Source organism: Aquarana catesbeiana, linkage group LG09, assembly GCF_042186555.1.
Source record: "Aquarana catesbeiana isolate 2022-GZ linkage group LG09, ASM4218655v1, whole genome shotgun sequence".
Taxonomy (NCBI): Eukaryota; Metazoa; Chordata; class Amphibia; order Anura; family Ranidae; genus Aquarana; species Aquarana catesbeiana.
The window spans coordinates 46,993,205-47,013,024 of record NC_133332.1 but is presented as its reverse complement, the minus strand read 5'-3'; the positions used below and the strand labels follow the sequence as shown (position 1 = coordinate 47,013,024).

The 19,820-nt window shown below is 44.5% G+C and overlaps 1 pseudogene; it reads right to left on the bottom strand.

Annotated features, from left to right (window-relative positions):
• Window positions 1–19,820, bottom strand: part of LOC141108904 (complement factor B-like) — a 142,324-nt pseudogene that overhangs the window by 74,029 nt on the left and 48,475 nt on the right.

Genomic DNA, 19,820 nt, shown 5'->3' with positions numbered 1-19,820 from the left:
TGTGGCTGGGTCTTTCGGCATGACAATGATCCCAAACACACCACCCGGGCAACGAAGGAGTGGCTTCATAAGAAGCATTTCAAGGTCCTGGAGTGGCCTAGCCAGTCTCCAGATCTCAACCCCATAGAAAACCTTTGGAGGAAGTTGAAAGTCAGTGTTGCCCAGCGACAGCCCCAGAACAGCTCTAGAGGAGATCTGCATGGAGGAATGGGCCAACATACCAGCAACAGTGTGTGACAACCTTGTGAAGACTTACAGAAAACGTTTGACCTCTGTCATTGCCAACAAAGGACATATAACAAAGTATTGAAAAAACAACAATAATGCCTCAGCACCAATGAGTGTACACCCAGGGAGCTCAATAAAGACATGTGGTATATAACATATACAATTTACAATCAACATACCGTATAGTACATAACATGTACTGTGTAAAATAGCATGACTTGAACTCGGGGGAGGGAAGGGGGGGGGACAGGAAACCAGTGCAGCTGGACCAACCGTAACTGATATATACAGATCAAAAGCGAAAAAACAAAAAATGTCCAGCGCTCTGGATATCACAAAGACAATTTAGCAGCAGTCCAAAATGAAAACTGAGAAGTTTAATAGAAATGAATTATAAGAGCAAATATTAAAAACAATTGTAAAACTTGTAAAAATAGTCCCATAATAACACAGCACTACATTGCACTTGGAAAAGACAGATAGTCCAATCGGCAACAGGAAGACAACAACCGGAGATCCATCCAACTAACCTAGCCCCAGGCTGAAATCAAAATGAAGGGGGATGGAAGGAAGGTAGAAGCCCAGACGAACAGACACTGGAGACTCACACACTCCCCACTGGCTGTGGGATCCAGAGGAGATGGCTCACCGGCTCCAGAGGACTGCTTCATCAGCCCAGCTGGAAGGAGAGGGCGCAGCTTCACAAAGGGAAGCCGCCGGAGAGTAAGCTGGTGATGCTGGGCTGCTGACTCCCCGGTCTGTGTCCCCTCTAGATAAAAAAGCCTCAATAAAGGACAGTGTCACTCAGGGAATCCAGTGGTAACACAAATAAAGCCAACAAGGAGTGAAATGATGCACAGGGAAGCCGCCGGAGAGTCAGCTGATGACGCTGAGCTGTTGACTCACCGGTCTGTGTCCCCTCTAAGTAAAAAAAGCCTCAATGAAGGACAGTGTCACTCAGGGAATCCAGCGGTAAAGCATCAACAACCAGCCAGAAGGGAAATGATAGAGCCGGCAATGTAGATGGAAGACACTGCTGTGGGCAATGTGAAGCTCCCGAGAATGGATGGATGGATGGATATTCGCCGTGGTATGGTTCTGAGTAGGACCACTGTCATAAGGTTGCCTTGACGACGCGTTTCACACATTAGCGCTTTGTCATAGTCAAGGATAGAGGCAACTTGCAAAGTTTAAATACAAAAATGTTAAAGGGGGAAGGGGGAGGGGGGAAAAAAGGCGGAGGGAAAGAAGGGGAGGAGCAATAAAGGGGAGGGAATTAAAAGTCAGAATTAAAATAAGGGCGGGAGTAATTAACCCATTGCGAGGACGGGGGGGAGGATTGTGTCTCCAGTCTAAACCCCCTGTTGCTCAATGGACTCGCAATGGACAACATAACTATCACAATAAAAATACATTGATATTTACATCAGTAAAATGAAATAAAACAATTCCTTTGAAACCAAACTCTACACAAAACTGCATGTCTCCAATTCCTCATTTAACCCCTTGGGGGCAAGTGAGTCGAACATATATATCCAAAAGACCTCACGTTTGCAAAGCAGAGAGAATCTCTCGTTGCTGGTTAATTTGCCTTTGGGAATAGTTTCAATCACGAAAACTTCTAAAAGTTTAATGTCCTTGTTATGGAAGCGTAGAAAATGTCGAGGGACACTATGTTCATCGCTCCCCTTGGAAATAAGTCTACGGTGGTCTCCCATCCTGGCCCGTAAGGCCCGAATGGTCCGACCAACGTAGAAAAGCCCACACGGACACCGCAAAACATAAATTACGAAGTCTGTAGAGCAAGTAATAAATTGCCTGGTCTCGTATTTTTTACCTAAATTAGTCGTAATGATCTTGGTGCCATGGACAATAAATTGGCATGTGAGGCATCCCCTTTTCTTACACTAAAAAATCCCCTTTCTATCATCAAAATATGACCTAATGTCAAGGGGAGATTTGGATGATTTATTATTAACTACTTTACTAGGTGCTATTAGATTCTTAATAGTACGAGCTTTGTGAAATGTCACATGTGGAACATCAGGTAAAACCGGAGCTAGACATTGGTCTAATAGTAAAATATTATAGTGTTTTTTAATAATTCTGGATATAGACTTGAAACTGTCGTTAAAAGTAGAAATAAATCTGACTGTCTGGCTGGTTCCTAGTTCTTCTTTAGGGGCCTTATCTTTAGGAAGGGGGTTCATGTGGGACAAAAAAGCCTCACTAATGAGATCACATGGGTAACCCTTCTCTTGGAATTTCTTTTTCATCGTGGCCCCCTGTTCGACATAATCCTCCACTCTAGAGCAATTGCGTCTCAATCTATTGAATTGGCCACTTGGGATGTTACATTTCCATGAAGGATGATGGCAGCTTCTAAAGTGAAGGTAGGAGTTGCCACTAGTTGGCTTCACATGGTTTTTTGTAAAAATCCTATGTTGATCGTGAGCCAATACCAGGTCCAGGAATACAAGTTCGTGGGGGTCTAGTACGTGAGTAAATGACAACCCAAGAGGATTAGAATTACAATGGGCCACAAAAGAGGAGAACAAATCTGGGCCCCCGCGCCAAATGAGCACAATGTCATCGATGTACCGCCCAAAATAGACAATGTACTCAGCAAATGGGTTGTTGGCCCAGATACTGTGCTCTTCCCAGTAGCCCATGGTAAGGTTGGCATAGACCGGAGCGAAATTGGCTCCCATAGCAGTTCCCCTGCGTTGCAAATAGAAGTGATTACAGAAAGTAAAATAATTATGCTTGAGACAAAATTCCATTGCTTGAACCAAAAATTGTGATTGCAGAGAATTGAAGTCTCCACTTTTCATCAAAAAATGTTGTACAGCTCTCAAGCCTATCTCGTGGGGTATAGAGGAATAAAGGGAAGACACATCAAGGGATGCCCACCTATAACCCTCTTCCCATTTGTAATTTTGCAGGGCTTTTATGACTTCGTTGGAGTCCTTAATGTACAACGGTAATTGACACACAAGGGGCTGTAGACAGAAATCAATATATATGGACAGACCATTGATGAAGCTATTGGTACTGGCCACAATAGGTCTACCAGGAGGATCAATCAATGATTTTTGGACCTTTGGGAGATGGTAAAAATATGGAGTACTACACTCAGGTGGTAATAAAAATTGTCTCTCTTTGTTAGTGAGTACTCCATTACGCCAAGCCTCCGCTACCAATGACCTTAATTCCAGCTGAAAATCTGGTAGAGGGTCAGATTGTAATTTCAAATACGTGTCAGTATCTGCTGTCGACTAGCCTCTTTAATATAATCAGTTCGATTTTGTACCACCAAACTACCTCCCTTATCTGCCTGCCTGATAGTGATGTTGGTATTGGCTATTAGGGCTAGGTTTTCACATTTACTCAAGTTCCGATCTCTCCGCATCTTGGAGCTATCACAGAGTCGCAGAAAATCTTTATACACCGCTTGGTAGCAGGTTTCTATGTAGGGGCCATTCGAGATGATTGGAAAATTTTTTTTTGATTTTGGTCAGAAGGGGGTATGTTTCACTGGTGGTTCTAGACCTGCAGTGGGAACAAGTTCCGTGGGGGTGTACACTCTGGTATCGGAACTAATGTAGGACTAGCCTCCTTCCTACCTTTTTTATGTATAGCCAGTGGGTTAGGGGCATAGTGGCGTTTTAGCGCTAGGGAGCGTATGAATCAATGTAGATCTTTAAAGAGACCAAACTTATTTGGGCCTATTGAAGGAGAGAAACCCAGACCCTTCTGGAGTAAAGACTCTTCAGAGGGCGTGAGGGTGTATGAGGACAAATTATATATTTTTATTGTACCGTCCCCTGTGTGGGTTCTGACCTCTCTTTCTTGTTTACTCTTCCTAGTGGTTCCACCTCTTCGTCCTCAATCTAGAAGCAGTATAGGCACAAGTTTGTCTCTTACCTTCGTTCTTACGATCGCCGCGTACAATGCTCCTTCCTCCGCTCACAGATCAAACGTAATACGCACGCGTGTTACGCTTTATATACACTGCGCATGCGTGTAACTCCGCCTGCCCCTGACGTTCTTTCTAGTGTATTCCCCGCCCCTTTTCGTTCGGCGCAGTGGGGGAAGAGCATGATGGCGGACATACAGCAGGTGCGGGCTAATTGTAGCAACGAGGAGGAGGAGGAGGAAAGCCCGGATCCAGGCACGTCCCGATCCAGAAGGAGACGTTTTAAGGCCACAAATATGTCGTTTGGGGAGATGTTGGAGATGGTCGACATCATGAGGAAGTCCAACTATGACGGAAAATATGGGCCTTACCCCAACCCGAACATCCGAAAGGCCAAGATCATGGCGAAAGTGGTCAGGAGTCCAGAGCGGAATTTCGGGGTACGAAGGTCTAAAGATCAGCTCAGGAAGCGGTGGTCGGACCTCAAGTTGAGAGAGCCAGAGCAGTACCGAAAGATCCGGAAAGTGCTGCAAAAAAGTAAGTAGTTGTGCTGTGTTCCTATTCTTTCTGTCTTTATTACGTTCGTTCTGCTCCATATGCTTTTATTAGTTATAACGTTTCAAAAGGTCAACTTTAATGTTCATGGGCACATTATTCGTTCGTATCAAACATTTTTCTTTCGGCCTCTAGAACACCATTGTTTAGGCCATATGCATTTTCACACATTTTTGGGGGCCTACTTGGATGCCAAATATTTGTTTGTGTAGATGGGTTTGTTACTAGAATGAAATGCAAACTAGATTGTGTGTAAGGAGAGGACACTGAGCAGCTGTTTTCACATCTGGACACTGGAGCACTAGTGTGGGACACAAGAACACCATTTTTATTAGGGGAGGCCACACAGGTGCTCCAGTGTATACTATAGGGGGGTCTCCATCTGTGAAGCTTGTACCAAACAGGTAAAGTATTGCAGCTTGACAAAGGGCAATCAAAAATATACATCTTGGAACTCTGCTAAAATAGACAATTGTACCCCACTTCCGAGCAATGTTTCCTATTTCTAGTTCTGCCATCAAATATCTGTGTGCTAAGTATACCATTTTTGTTTTACATAGGGGAGAAAAGACTCGGACACCCCTCATCCCAGGAGACCAGAGACCCCCCCCTCTGGAAGAAGGGGAAATACCAACACAAGAAGAAGAGCAGGAGGAAGAAGAAGACGTGGTGGAGATTGGCACCACAACAGGTGAGTGTCTGCGATCACAGGCTCAGGTAAAAGAGATGGATGGTGGCAGATTTTTGAGACCTTTTTTTTTGTTCTTTATCTCTTTTTAGGTGATTGTGATCCAGAACGCTTTACATCTGAAAGTGCCCAGATACTGATCGGGGAGATTATGGGGTGTAATCTCCAATTGCAAAACATCCAGCAACAAATCAGTGATGTTATTAAAAAAAATAATAACATCATTGATGTTTTGGAGCGAATTTAAACCCCACAAAATCACCTGTTTTATCATACCAAAATTTTGTAAATGTTTAGAAAAGCCAAATTTGGAGGATGCACACAGTGTGCCAACATGTGCTATCTGCCATCACGGGAGATCAATGGACGCGTTTTGGGGGTGCAACCCCTTCCTCAATTATAAAGTAGCGTTGAGGAAGGGCTTGCTCCCCCAAAACACGTCCCTTGATCCCCCCTGATGGCAGATAGCACATGTTGACATTCGTAAATTGGTGTGCATCTTCCAAATTTGGCTTTTCCAGGGGTGATTTCCCCCCATCTGAACGCTATATCAAACACAGTTCATAAATACTCATGTCTGATATAGCCTTCAGGTTTTACCATATGTGAACTTTGTAAGTTCAAGTTTTTTGGCTTTCTTGTTGGTTTTACACAGGCCTGTTTTATCTGAAATGGATATTTTGATTTTTCATAATGCTACTGCAAACATTGTTATACAACAAACATGTTGGTTTGTTTTAAAAACCTTTGGGAAATGCACATGTGATTGTGCAGGTATAAAAAAGTGCCTTACTCAAGAATGTGTGGATTATTGTCTCAACACTACAACACTTTTGGGGTGATGTAATTGCTGTTTTATGCAAAAATGGGGGTTATTTCCTAAGGGAAAATCCTCTTTGCACTACAAGTGCAGGTTCAGTGCAGTTGCAAGTGCACTTGTAGTGAAATGTGTTTTTGCATTTAGGAAGTACCAGCCAACACTGTTTTTTATAAGGTTACCCAATCACGACATTTTCTGCACTCAACACATTTCTGTCAGGGTCAGCTAAAACAAACACAAGCAGTAAATGTCCACAAAGAATTTCTTTTGGTTGTTTTTTATTTGAAAAAGGTGTCACAGATTGTCTGGCATATTGATAGCCCCCCCTACCCGCAAAGAACTCCAGGTAGCGTAACCGGACATCACGGGCATTCAGGGAGGGCAAGCCAGGACGGCCACTTTCAAGCGCCGTCAGTGTTGATGGATTAGGGATTCCGGCCTCAGGCCCAACTGAGCCAGCATAGTTGGCTGAATGTTTTCTTAAAAAATTATGGAGAACACAGCAGGCAAGTATTATATGGTTCAGTTTATACTCCGCCATATGGATGGGTGTCAGAAATAATCGGAACCGGCTGGCCAGGATTCCAAATGTGTTCTCCACCACTCTTCGGGCTCTGGCCAGCCGGTAATTAAAAACCCTCTGTTCCGGGGTGAGGGTCCTCATCGGGAATGGCCGCATCAGATGGTCCCCCAGCGCAAATGCTTCATCAGCAACAAACACAAATGGGAGACCTTCAACATTGTCCTCTGGAGGTGGCAAGTCCAAGCTGCCATTCTGGAGACGCCTGTAGAACTCCGTCTGGGCGATCACTCCACCATCGGACATCCAGCCATTCTTCCCCACGTCCACATACAAGAACTCGTAATTAGCCGACACCACCGCCAACATCACTATACTATTAAACCCCTTGTAATTATAATAGTACGACCCCGAGTTGGGTGGTGGGACGATGTGGACGTGTTTCCCATCAATTGCCCCTCCGCAGTTAGGAAAGTCCCACCGCTGGGCAAAGTGGGAGGCCACAGTCTGCCATTCCTGTGGCGTTGAAGGACACTGTTGAGGAAAAAAAAATAAACATTACTATTTTTTCACAGAAACATGGCAAGCAGATTAGACACAAACATTATGGGGCAACCTCCAGATAGCATTTACTAAGGGGAATTTAACAAGGCCAAAGTATAAGGTACACCTATCATATTCCCCCTCCCCCCTCTCATGGGCCATTTCTAACATTATAGGGGGGGGGGAACTCTTGGACAGGTAACCCTCTTCACTTCATTGAGAGATGAATGCCTAAATACAGGGTATTACTTGGAACAGCCCCTCCTTAGTTACACTATTGGCAGCCCACTGGACAGGTAAGAAGTGTCATAATACAAAGATATAAATACACACTGTACACATTTGAGGACATTTGAACATTCTGCTATTACCTATCAAGATAATAATAGGATACAAAAAATTTTTAAACAGTACCATTGGAAAGTATACAGGCAGGCCCTTGCACTACATGCTTTGGGGAATTCATCCATAAATCTGACCAGTAAAGAGATGGGTATAGTGTGTATGGGTTTGGCAAAGTCAGCAGATAGATGATTGAGGATAGAGAATTGGGATCAGCTGACTTAGCAGTTGGGGGGGAGGGTTAAAAAAAATTTGGGGACATCACAAAAAAAAGCCTCTGGCACTCTGCCTGAATTTAAATCAAAAATAACATTTCCAAACATTTTAGGGGGTGTTTGGGGTAAAGCACTACTATGGAGCTGATAAAATACATTGTTAAGTGACTACATGAGGTGAATATAGGGCAGGAGACACCATGCTGGGGAGGTTAGTGAAGGGCAAATATGTATGAAGGACATAAAATAATAATGACATAAAAATCCAGCATGCATGAGAACAAAGGGGACATTCACAGCATATTACAATCATGGTAATTAGGGAATGAGGGAAGAAATACAATATATTATCAAACATTCAATACAATAAAATGTGATATAAAAGGATAAAAATCTTACCTTCATATACTCCTTCTGCAGGACCTGGATGATGGCAGAACAGGTCTCTAGGATAATGATACCCAGAGCCTGGGGGGAGATGCCTGTCGAGAACTTCAAGTCCTGCAGGCTTCTCCCTGTGGCCAAATACCACAAGGTAGCAACCAACCTCTGCTCCGGAGTGATGGCTTGCCTCATGCAGGTATCCTGCCTGCTAATATAGGGGGTCAGCGAAGCCAACAAACGGTGAAACACGGGGTCCGTCATCCTGAGAAAGTTCCTGAAATCATCAGGATTATTCTCACAGATCTCACGGAGCAAAGGCATATGACAGAACTGGTCACGCTGAAGCAACCAATTCTTGGTCCATGAACTCCTCCCCACCCTGTTCATGGACTGGACTTGTGTCAAGGTCAGGACCCCAACACCAAGCCCCCGCACAGCACGAACTCTATGAGGAGTACGCATACGAAACATGGCTAGAAAACGGTCGGCTGCTCAGAACGAAGTAACAGAACGCACTGAAGAACAGCAAGGCCTGTGAAGAGCGACCTGAAAAACAGCAACGAGCGGGCAAGATCACACAGAAAACTCCGATATCATCCGCGCTGTTCTGAGGTCTGTAAACTTTATGTATGTGTGTGTGCAGGGGGTGTCTATGCTAATAGGGGCTCTGCACTGAGGGGGGGTGTCTATGCTAATGGGGGCTCTGCACTGAGGGGGGGTGTCTATGCTAATGGGGGCTCTGCACTGAGGAGGGGGTGTCTATGCTAATGGGGGGGCTCTGCACTGAGGGGGGGTGTCTATGCTAATGGGGGCTCTGCACTGAGGGGGATGTCTATACTAATGGGGGCTCTGCACTGAAGGGGGATTCTATACTAATGGGGGGCTCTGCACTGAGGGGGGGTGTCTATGCTAATGGGGGCTCTGCACTGAGGGTGATGTCTATACTAATGGGGGCTCTGCACTGAGGGGGGATGTCTATACTAATAAGGGGCTCTGCACTGAGGGGGGGGTCTATGCTAATGGGGGCTCTGCACTGAGGGGGGTGTCTATGCTAATGGGGGCTCTGCACTGAGGGGGGGTGTCTATACTAATGGGGGCTCTGCACTGAGGGGGGGTGTCTATGCTAATGGGGGGCTCTGCACTGAGGGGGGGTGTCTATACTAATGGGGGCTCTGCACTGAGGGGGGTGTCTATACTAATGGGGGCTCTGCACTGAGGGGGGTGTCTATACTAATGGGGGCTCTGCACTGAGGGGGGTGTCTATACTAATGGGGGGCTCTGCACTGAGGGGGTGTCTATACTAATGGGGGTCTGCACTGAGGGTGTGTCTATACTAATGGGGGCTCTGCATTGAGGGGGGTGTCTATACTAATGGGGGCTCTGCATTGAGGGGGGTGTCTATACTAATGGGGGCTCTGCACTGAGGGGGGGTGTCTATACTAATGGGGGCTCTGCACTGGGGGGGTGTCTATACTAATGGGGGCTCTGCACTGAGGGGGGTGTCTATACTAATGGGGGCTCTGCCCTGAGGGGGGTGTCTATACTAATGGGGGCTCTGCCCTGAGGGGGGATTCTATACTAATGGGGGGCTCTGCACTGAGGGGGGGATTCTATACTAATGGGGGGCTCTGCACTGAGGGGGGGATTCTATACTAATGGGGGCTCTGCACTGAGGGGGGATTCTATACTAATGGGGGCTCTGCACTGAGGGGGGATTCTATACTAATGGGCAGGGGTCTACACTGAGAGGGGGATTCCATACTGATGGGGGTCAGCACTGAGGGGGGAGTATGTACTGATGGGGGGGTCTGCACTGAGGTGGGAAGTTGATACTGATGGAGGGGGGTCTGCAGACTCTGCACTGAGGGAGGGTGTCTGAACTGATGGGGGGTCTGCAATAAGGGAGGGGGGCAGTACTTAGTGGGGGGTCTATACTGAGGAAAGGGGGTCTGCACTGAGCGGGGGTCTATATTAATGGAAGGGGGTCTGTACTGAGGGAGGGGGGCTATATTGATGGAGTGGGGTCTGTAGTTAGTGGGGGGGGGGTCTGTACTGAGGTAGTTGGTGGAGGAGGGGGTGACACCAATTTTTTCGGCACCGGGTGACACCAACCCTAGTGATGCCACTGCCTGGGCAATGGCCTCTTTCTCTTTTACTTGCTGTTTTGCTAGTTCTAATTTCCTTTCTCTTTGTGAGATCAAAATTTTGATCCATTTAATTGTACAAAACTCTGGAGCCGGTGAGCCATCTCCTCTGGATCTCACAGCCAGTGGGGAGTGTGTGAGTCTCCAGTGTCTGTTCGTCTGGGCTTCTACCTTCCTTCCATCCCCCTTCATTTTGATTTCAGCCTGGGGCTAGGTTAGTTGGATGGATCTCCTGTTTTTGGCTTCCTGTTGCTGATTGGACTATCTGTCTTTTCCAAGTGCAATGTAGTGCTGTGTTATTATGGGATTATTTTTACAAGTTTTACAATTGTTTTTAATATTTGCTCTTATAATTCATTTCTATTAAACTTCTCAGTTTTCATTTTGGACTGCTGCTAAATTGTCTTTGTGATATCCAGAGCGCTGGACATTTTTTGTTTTTTGTTCATTTTTTGTTTTTTTGCTTTTGATCTAACAAAGTATTGAGATGAACTTTTGATATTGACCAAATACTTATTTTCCACCATAATTTGCAAATAAATTCTTTCCAAATCAGACAATGTGATTGTCTGGATTTGTTTCCACATTTTGTCTCTCATAGTTGAGGTATACCTATGATGACAATTACAGGCCTTTCATCTTTTTAAGTGGGAGAACTTGCACAATTGGTGGCTGACTAAATACTTTTTTGCCCCACTGTACTGTATTTTATATTTCATCTTATTGCACTAATAATTTATAGATTACCATTTTTTCTATATATTTTTTGTAGTATTGAGAATTGTTTTATATTTGTGTTTGATATACAGTCAGGTCCATAAATATTGGGACATCGACACAACTCTAATCTTTTTGACTCTATACACCACCACAATGGATTTGAAATGAAACTAACAAGATGTGCTTTAACTGCAGACTTTCAGCTTTAATTTGAGGGTATTTACATTCAAATCAGGTGAACGGTGTAGGAATTACAACAGTTTGTATATGTGCCTCCCACTTTTTAAGGGACCAAAAGTAATGGGACAATTGGCTGCTCAGCTGTTCCATGGCCAGGTGTGTGTTATTCCCTCATTATCCCATTTACAAGGAGCAGATAAAAGGTCCAGAGTTCATTTCAAGTGTGCTATTTGCATTTGGAATCTGTTGCTGTCAACTCTCAATATGAGATCCAAAGAGCTGTCATTATCAGCGAAGAAAGCCATCATTAGGCTGCAAAAACAAAACAAACCCATCAGAGAGATAGCAAAAACATTAGGTGTAGCCAAATCAACTGTTTGGAACATCCTTAAAAAGAAAGAAAGCACCAGTGAGCTCAGCAGCACCAAAAGACCCGGAAGACCACGGAAAACAACTGTGGTGGATGACCGAAGAATTCTTTCCCTGGTGAAGAATCACCCTTCACAACAGTTGGCCAGATCAAGAACACTCTCCAGGAGGTAGGTGTATGTGTGTCAAAGTCAACAATCAAGAGAAGACTTCACCAGAGTGAATACAGAGGGTATACAGAGGGTTCACCACAAGATGTAAAACATTGGTGAGCCTCAAAAACAGGAAAGCCAGATTAGAGTTTGCCAAACAACATCTAAAAAAAGCCTTCACAGTTCTGGAACAACATCCTATGGACAGATGAGACCAAGATCAACTTGTACCAGAGTGATGGGAAGAGAAGAGTATGGAGAAGGAAAGGAACTGCTCATGATCCAAAGCCTCATCAGTGAAGCATGGTGGTGGTAGTGTCATGGCGTGGGCATGTATGGCTGCCAATGGAACTGGTTCTCTTGTATTTATTGATGATGTGACTGCTGACAAAAGCAGCAGGATGAATTCTGAAGTGTTTCGGGCAATATTATCTGCTCATATTCAGCAAAATGCTTCAGAACTGATTGGACGGCGCTACAAAGTGCAGATGGACAATGACCCGAAGCATACTGCGAAAGCAACCAAAGAGTTTTTTAAGGGAAAGAAGTGGAATGTTATGCAATGGCCAAGTCATTCACCGGACCTGAATCCGATTGAGCATGCATTTCACTTGCTGAAGAAAAAACTGAAGGGAATGCCCCCTAATGCCCCAAGAACAAACAGGAACTGAAGACAGTTACAGTAGAGGCCTGGCAGAGCATCACTAGGGATTAAACCCAGCGTCTGGTGATGTCTATATGTTCCAGACTTCAGGCTGTAATTGACTGCAAAGGATTTGCAACTAAGTATTAAAAAGTGAAAGTTTGATGGATGATTGTTAATCTGTCCCATTACTTTTGGTCCCTTAAAAAGTGGGAGGCACATATACAAACTGTTGTAATTCCTACACCGTTCACCTGATTTGGATGTAAATACCCTCAAATTAAAGCTGAAAGTCTGCAGTTAAAGCACATCTTGTTCGTTTCATTTCAAATCCATTGTGGTGGTGGTGGTGTATAGAGCCAAAAAGATTAGAATTGCTTCGATGTCCCAATATTTATGGACCTGACTGTATTTACTGATACATTTAAAATGTGACCTACTGCTCATTCTCTTTTTTTGTTGGCACCTGCTACTATGTCCTCAATCCACACCTAGGTAATGATGATCTCACATTGTCCAGCCCCCCCCCCAGCCACCCGCAACTCCTGGGACACGTCACATATCTCAGGAGGCTGCAGGACCAGTCTCCCTGTGCCGTGCAATCTCGTGCCAGACATTCACGCAACAAATGTTTTACAAATAGACCCTAAAGTGTTAGTTCTCTGTCTTTATTTTTGTTTTATGGTTTTTTTTTGGATCCTTTAGGTTATGTGTGTAAGACTCTTACCCACAACACAGTAATTAACGGGTATTTTTTGCCTACCTGAACCGCAAACTATGTACTATCGGTAGGCTTACAATTCTTTAAACATGCCCCTTTAACTGCTTGCTGACCACCGGCTGTCAATTGACAGCCAGGAGGTGCAGCTCTCGTTGCGGGTGGGTGTCATATGATAGACTCACTTTCCTGGCCCACCAGGGGGCGCGCGCGCCCCCGCCGGCGATCGCGCATGCCCGTCGTGTCACTGGGCACCCGGTGCATGTGCCCGGCGGCCGCGATGTCCGCCGGGCACCCGCGATTGCCGGTAACACAGCAAGACCGTGGATCTGTGTGTGTAAATACACAGATCCACGGTCCTGTCAGAGAAGAGGAGACCGATGGTATGTTCCCAGTACAGAGGAACACCGATCGGTCTCCTCCCCTAGTGAGTCCCCTCCCCCTACAGTTAGAAACACTCCCTAGCAACACAGTTAACCCCTTGATCACCACCTAGTGTTAACCCCTTCCCTGCCAGTCACATTTATACAATAATCAGTGCATTTTTATGTGGTCCCAAAAATGTGTCAAAGGTGTCCGATGTGTCCGCCGCAATATCGCAGTCACGATAAAAATCGCAGATCGCCGCCATTACTAGTAAAAAATAAATAAATAAATAAAAATGTTATAAATCTATCCCCTATTTTGTAGACGCTATAACTTTTGCACAAACCAATCAATATATGCTTATTGCGATTTTTTTTTACCAAAAATATGTAGAAGAATACATATCGGCCTAAACTGAGGAAAAAATTTGTTTTAAAGAAAAAAAAATTGGATATTTATTATCGCAAAAAGTAAAAAATATTGTGTTTTCTTTTCAAACTTGTCGCTCTTCTTTTGTTTATAGCGCAAAAAAGAAAAAACGCAGAGGTGATCAAATGCCACCAAAAGAAAGCTCTATTTGTGGGGAAAAATTCTAACAATTTCATCTGGGTATAGTGTTGTATGACCGCGCAATTGTCATTCAAAGTGCAACAGCGCTAAAAGTTGAAAAATGGCTTGGGCAGGAAGGGGGTGAAAATGCACTGTATTGAGGTGGTTAAGACATTCACATTGTTCAGTGCAATCTATTCATTCTCATTTTCATTGTGGCGTAATGCACAGGCTGTATGTCTTCTGTGTCCCAAGGTGTTCCTCTTTCACAAGCTCCAAACTTGGGAAGTATTACACGGGCAATACAGTTCCCACTTCTAACAAATGAGCTACACTGCCTCCAAAGCACTTTCTGAAAAAAACAGTTGTAATAATTCTCCTTCACATGGGGCAATTACATCCATGCCCTGTACAGGTCCATGTTTATCCACACGGGAATGCAATGGTGTTTAATTTGACATCCATGTGGGTGAGGGTGTGTGTCCCTGAAATAACCCTGGGTGCATTCAGGGTCTTGCACCCGCACAGATATCACATTGGGAGCATGGCTATATTGGTGCAGCCACTGTGTCCCAATAGACAGCTATGAGACTGCTGGCACAGGGATGCATAGAACATCTGTGCATCCCCATGCCAGTAGCACATGGTCCTACATGGGGCACGGATGTAATCTTGCCATGTGAACAAGGCCTACATTTTTGTGCACACAAAGTTGATGCTAAAAACAGTATAATTGCAAAAACAAGCAGTCTTAGTAAGGCTCCTTTCACACGGGCTTGTCCGTTTGACGGACTCCACTTGCTCAGTGGGGGATCAATCCACTGATCACCGCTGAGCTGGCGGATGAGCGGTCCGTCTCCGCTCACTGTGCAGAGACAGATCTGTAAGAGTCCCGCTCTCCTCTATGGGGGGGTAGGAGGAAAATGGACCACCGATCCGCCAATCGGATGGAAAATAGGACCTCCATCCATCTGGATTTAGCAGACAGGATCGGATTGGATAGCAGTGGGTGTCAGCGCACATGTCACCACTGACATCCGCCGCTCTATAGGGTTGAATGGAGGGTCCGATCAGGTCCACCTGAAAAACTGACAGGCGGACCTGATCTAAAAGCCATAGAAAGGGGCCTAACTAGTCAATTATTCATTGTGATGGGATATTTATTCTCTGTTTACCCTCTCGATGTCACATTTCCTGCAGGCTAAACATAAGGCTCTGTACCTTCTCTATGAATGTTTCCGCAATGTCCTTTGCAGTTTTGAAATTCTTCACTCCAACACTTTTTGACGCATCAATGATAATGAAGATATTCATGAGGCCACCTGTTTTTACTTGCAGTTTACGATCGCTTTTATCTGTAAAGAATACAGACAAAAATTAAATCACTGGAAATATACACATTTAGGTCTGTTTCAGGCAGGCAGTAATGTTTACTTACCTCTGAAAAGTGATCCCTGGTGGCAGGCATTCATTTTTTGTACTTTTTTTTTTAAATTGCCGAATGGAAATTTTACATTGCAGGATCACGCTGCAACTGCAATCCAAGCATTGGATTGCAGTTGTAGTGCAGCCCCATTGGTCTCAATGGGCAAATTTGATGGGTGGTGCAGACTGTCAAACTCTGCAGCCTGAGTTAAAACTGCCATGGCCCTGTCAGGCTGTAATTTTAGAATACTGGTGGGTGGCCGGGAGGGAGGGGTGGTAAAACCATGGCTCGGCTGCCTGTATTTAACACTCCCCAGCTACCAGTGTGCCCTTAGAGTAAAGACCATATATTTTGAAAGGTGGAATTACAGTAAATATAGGACCTCCACCAGATTTTCCTAACCAGTTACAGCATTATTTGCTTATTATCAAGCTGTTCCTAGCCAGACTAAAGCTGGCCATACACTAGTAGATTTGTGTTTGAACATTCATATGAAAATTCTCAGCACATTCGATGACTTGACAAAATGTTGTTCGAAAGTACTTCCAAATTTAACATTTGATTTTGGAACCAATCGACTTTTCCCAATCGAAAACCACAGTCATTGTTAGAAATTTGGTAATTCGAGAACAGGTTGCTATCCTTCTCACTGCGGTTGAAAACTAACGTTGATTGGACCAAACTTAAGCTTAAAAAATCAAATGATTGTTTTAAAAGCAAATAATTTTAAATTAAATTCTATTAGTTTATGGGCAGCTATGGGTGACTGTGTGGCAATTCATACTGCCTCACACAATATTGCAACAAGTCCTGGAAATTCATTTGAGAACAGCCAGGAAGTGTGTTACTCTATAACCCCCCCCCCCCCGTACTCATGCAATTAAAGAGTTGTACACTGGAAACCCTAGTCTAGAGCCTCATAAACTTAAGACCCTCAATCAATCTCTATCTCTGTGAAACCAATCAAATGGGCTTCAAACAAGGCCCTGCATCCCCTGAAAAGCTACACTGTATGGCAAAAAAGTGTATGGACATCTGACCATCAGAACCATATGAGTATGAGCCATTCCAAAATCATGTTGGATGGGAAGACCTGTATCACAAATGGTGTTTTAAATTATACCAAAAGGGGCGTGGCCTGACCTTGATGGAGAATGGCAGCTTAACTTGATAGCTCCCGCTGACAGAGAGATTCATCTAACTATAACAGAGGTTAAAACTCACCAACACCCCCACACGCTATGGGAACCTCATCCCGAAGCTCCTCTACCTCCCGCTCCAGGTCTCCCCGTGATCTAACTGGATGGGTAAGCCAGAACATCCCAGAAATGTTCCGTACCCAGACCATCAACATGGCGTCTTCACGAGGCCTACCCCATTCCACAGGCCCAGTATCTAGCCCTGAGGTAGTAATTACCCCTTAGACCTCTACACTCTCCGTCGCCTCGAGTTTCACCCCATTCAGTGGCTATCTACGTTCATTGATCCTCCTGAAAATCACGTATTCATTCACCACCCACCACTGACCTACTTCGGATATACCTGGATACAGACACACAGTATCCTTGGATTAGCAAGCAGGATCTTGCTAATCTCCGAAAACGACCACCTACAGACAACAGCTCTCCCATCTTTCATTGATACGGATTCCCCCAAGCGAAACACCTACAATATCTCTTCCAAAACCATCTCCCTTTGTATCCCCCCCCTTTTTTTTTTTCTCCTCACATCGCTAACACATTCTACGAAGTCTTTGCCCATCCGTCTTCCTCCTAACCCCAATCGTCTTCCCTCAAAGTTCATATCCTCATCCACACGAAGTATATATACCTGTTCCTTTATCTTTCCCTGCTACATCGGCACTGGTACCACCTTCATAAAATGTCACGACCAACAAACAAACCACACAAATCTAAGACTAAAATTATTTCCCTCAATACACGTGGACTTAATCTCCCAGAAAAACGCTCCCAAGTCCTACTCTCCCTACACAGAAACAAAGCAGACATTGTATTCCTCCAAGAGACACACTTCAAAACGAACTCCATCCCAAAACTCTCCAACCAGCGTTTCCCAATAGCTCTCCATGCAACTAATCACACCGCAAAAACCAAAGGGGTATCTATCCTCATTGCCAAACATTGCCAATTTCAAATTAACGAAACCTGTATCGACGAAGAAGCAAGGTTCCTCTTCGTGAAAGGCATTCTATCTGGCAAACGGGTCACCCTTGCCAATATTTATGCCCCCAATACTGGCCAAGTATCGTTCTTTAGAACCACATTGCAAAAACTCTCCACCTTCCAAGAAGGCCTTCTTGTTCTCGGAGCGGATTTCAATGTCCCCCTTCATTCCTTACACGATACTTCATTGGGCACCTCTACCATGCCATATAGAGCACTAAGGGCAATTAAAACGAAGTTACAGGAATTATCATTGCATGACTCTTGGCGCACGCTCTACCCAAACGTGAAAGATTACACCTTCTATTCAACCCCACATAACAGACACTCGAGAATGGATTATCTCTTTCTCTCACATAGACCCCATTTCTATGACTTTAGAGCTCACAGACAATCCTCCCAGAGTCCCAATCTGGCACCTAGACCCCTCTCTTCTCACGGACACAGCCATAGCTTCCAGCATAAACGAACGACTGGTACTATACTTCCAAGAAAACCAATTCCCAGATAGTTCACCTATGCTGAGATGGGAAGCACACAAAAGTACCATACGAGGTGAACTAATAGCAATTTCAGCCAAACGCAGAAAAGAAAGAAATGCTTATATTGCAAAACTGACAACCCGTATTCAAGAGTTAGAACAAACCCACAAAAACTCCCATGCAGTAGGGACCCTTCCAGATCTGATCCAAGCTAGAAATGATTTATTAGAGACACTCAATAAACAAATAAAAAGAAACTACATATTCTCCCAAAAAACTTTCTACGAGTACGGCAACAAGTTCAGCAAACTCCTAGCAAGGGCTCTACGAGCAAAGAAGGCCTCCATGACTATCCACTCACTTACCGACGCTAAGGGACAAAAAATAGTATCAAACGACCAAATAGCAGACCAGTTTATTCGCTACTATACCCATTTGTACAATTTACACCCGATGACCCTCAGACTGATAACACCGGTAGACTACAAATGATTAGAGATTTCCTCAGTAAATACAGTCCAGAGCCCCTATCGGATGAATCGGCTAATGACCTGGAACAACCTATCTCACCCACAGAAATAGATCTGGTTCTTAAACAACTGAAAACTGGTAAAAGCCCGGGCCCAGACGGACTAACAGCGGGTTATTACAAGACTTTCATCAACACGCTTAAGCCACACTTCTTGTCTGCATTTAACTCCTTATCCTCTGAAAATCCCCCCCCCGCGCGAGATCTACTAACAGCACACATCACGGTAATCCCTAAACCGAACAAAGACACGTCCTTAGTGACTAATTACCGCCTGATCTCCTTATTAAATGTAGACCTCAAAATTTACGCCAAAATCCTGGCCAATCGTCTCTTGCCACTTTTTCCCAATCTCGTCTCTTTAGATCAAGTAGGCTTTATACCAGGTAGAGAGGCAAGAGACAACACGATCAAAGCCATTAACATTCATAAATGGCTAGCCTCCTCCCAGCAACAGGGGTTCTTTCTATCCCTGGATGCGGAGAAGGCATTCGACAGGGTGGCCTGGGACTACATGATTGAAGTGCTCAAAATGATAGGGATTCAAAACCGTATGCTTCAATTCATTATGGCTCTGTACTCTTCCCCTACCTCGAGAGTCCGGGTCAATGGTCACCTGTCGGACGCCTTCTCCATATACAATGGGACTCAACAGGGTTGTCCGCTGTCCCCCTTAATATTCGTATTCACTACTCCAACGCTTAAGGTCTAATCCGGACATCAAAGGAATGTCAATTTCAAATACTACATACAAGCTCTCTGCCTTCGCAGATGACAATCTCCTATTTCTGACAGATCCGCACATCACTCTACCTAACCTACTTAAAGACTTTGCCACGTTCAACACCCTCTCAAACCTACAAATCAATTTCGCTAAATCAGAAGCGCTAAACATATCTCTAAGTAAAGAGACTCTTACATTGTGCCAAACCAATTTCCCGTTTAGATGGAATCAAAACGCCATAACGTATCTAGGAATCAATCTACCATCCCAACTATCCGACCTATATTCTAAAAACTACCTTCCTATTCTCCAAAAAATTCAAAAGGACCTAAAGGCATGGTCGACGGGAATCTTCTCTTGGTTTGGTAGGGCAGCCGTTCCTAAAATGAACATTCTCCCAAGAATACTATACATCTTTCAA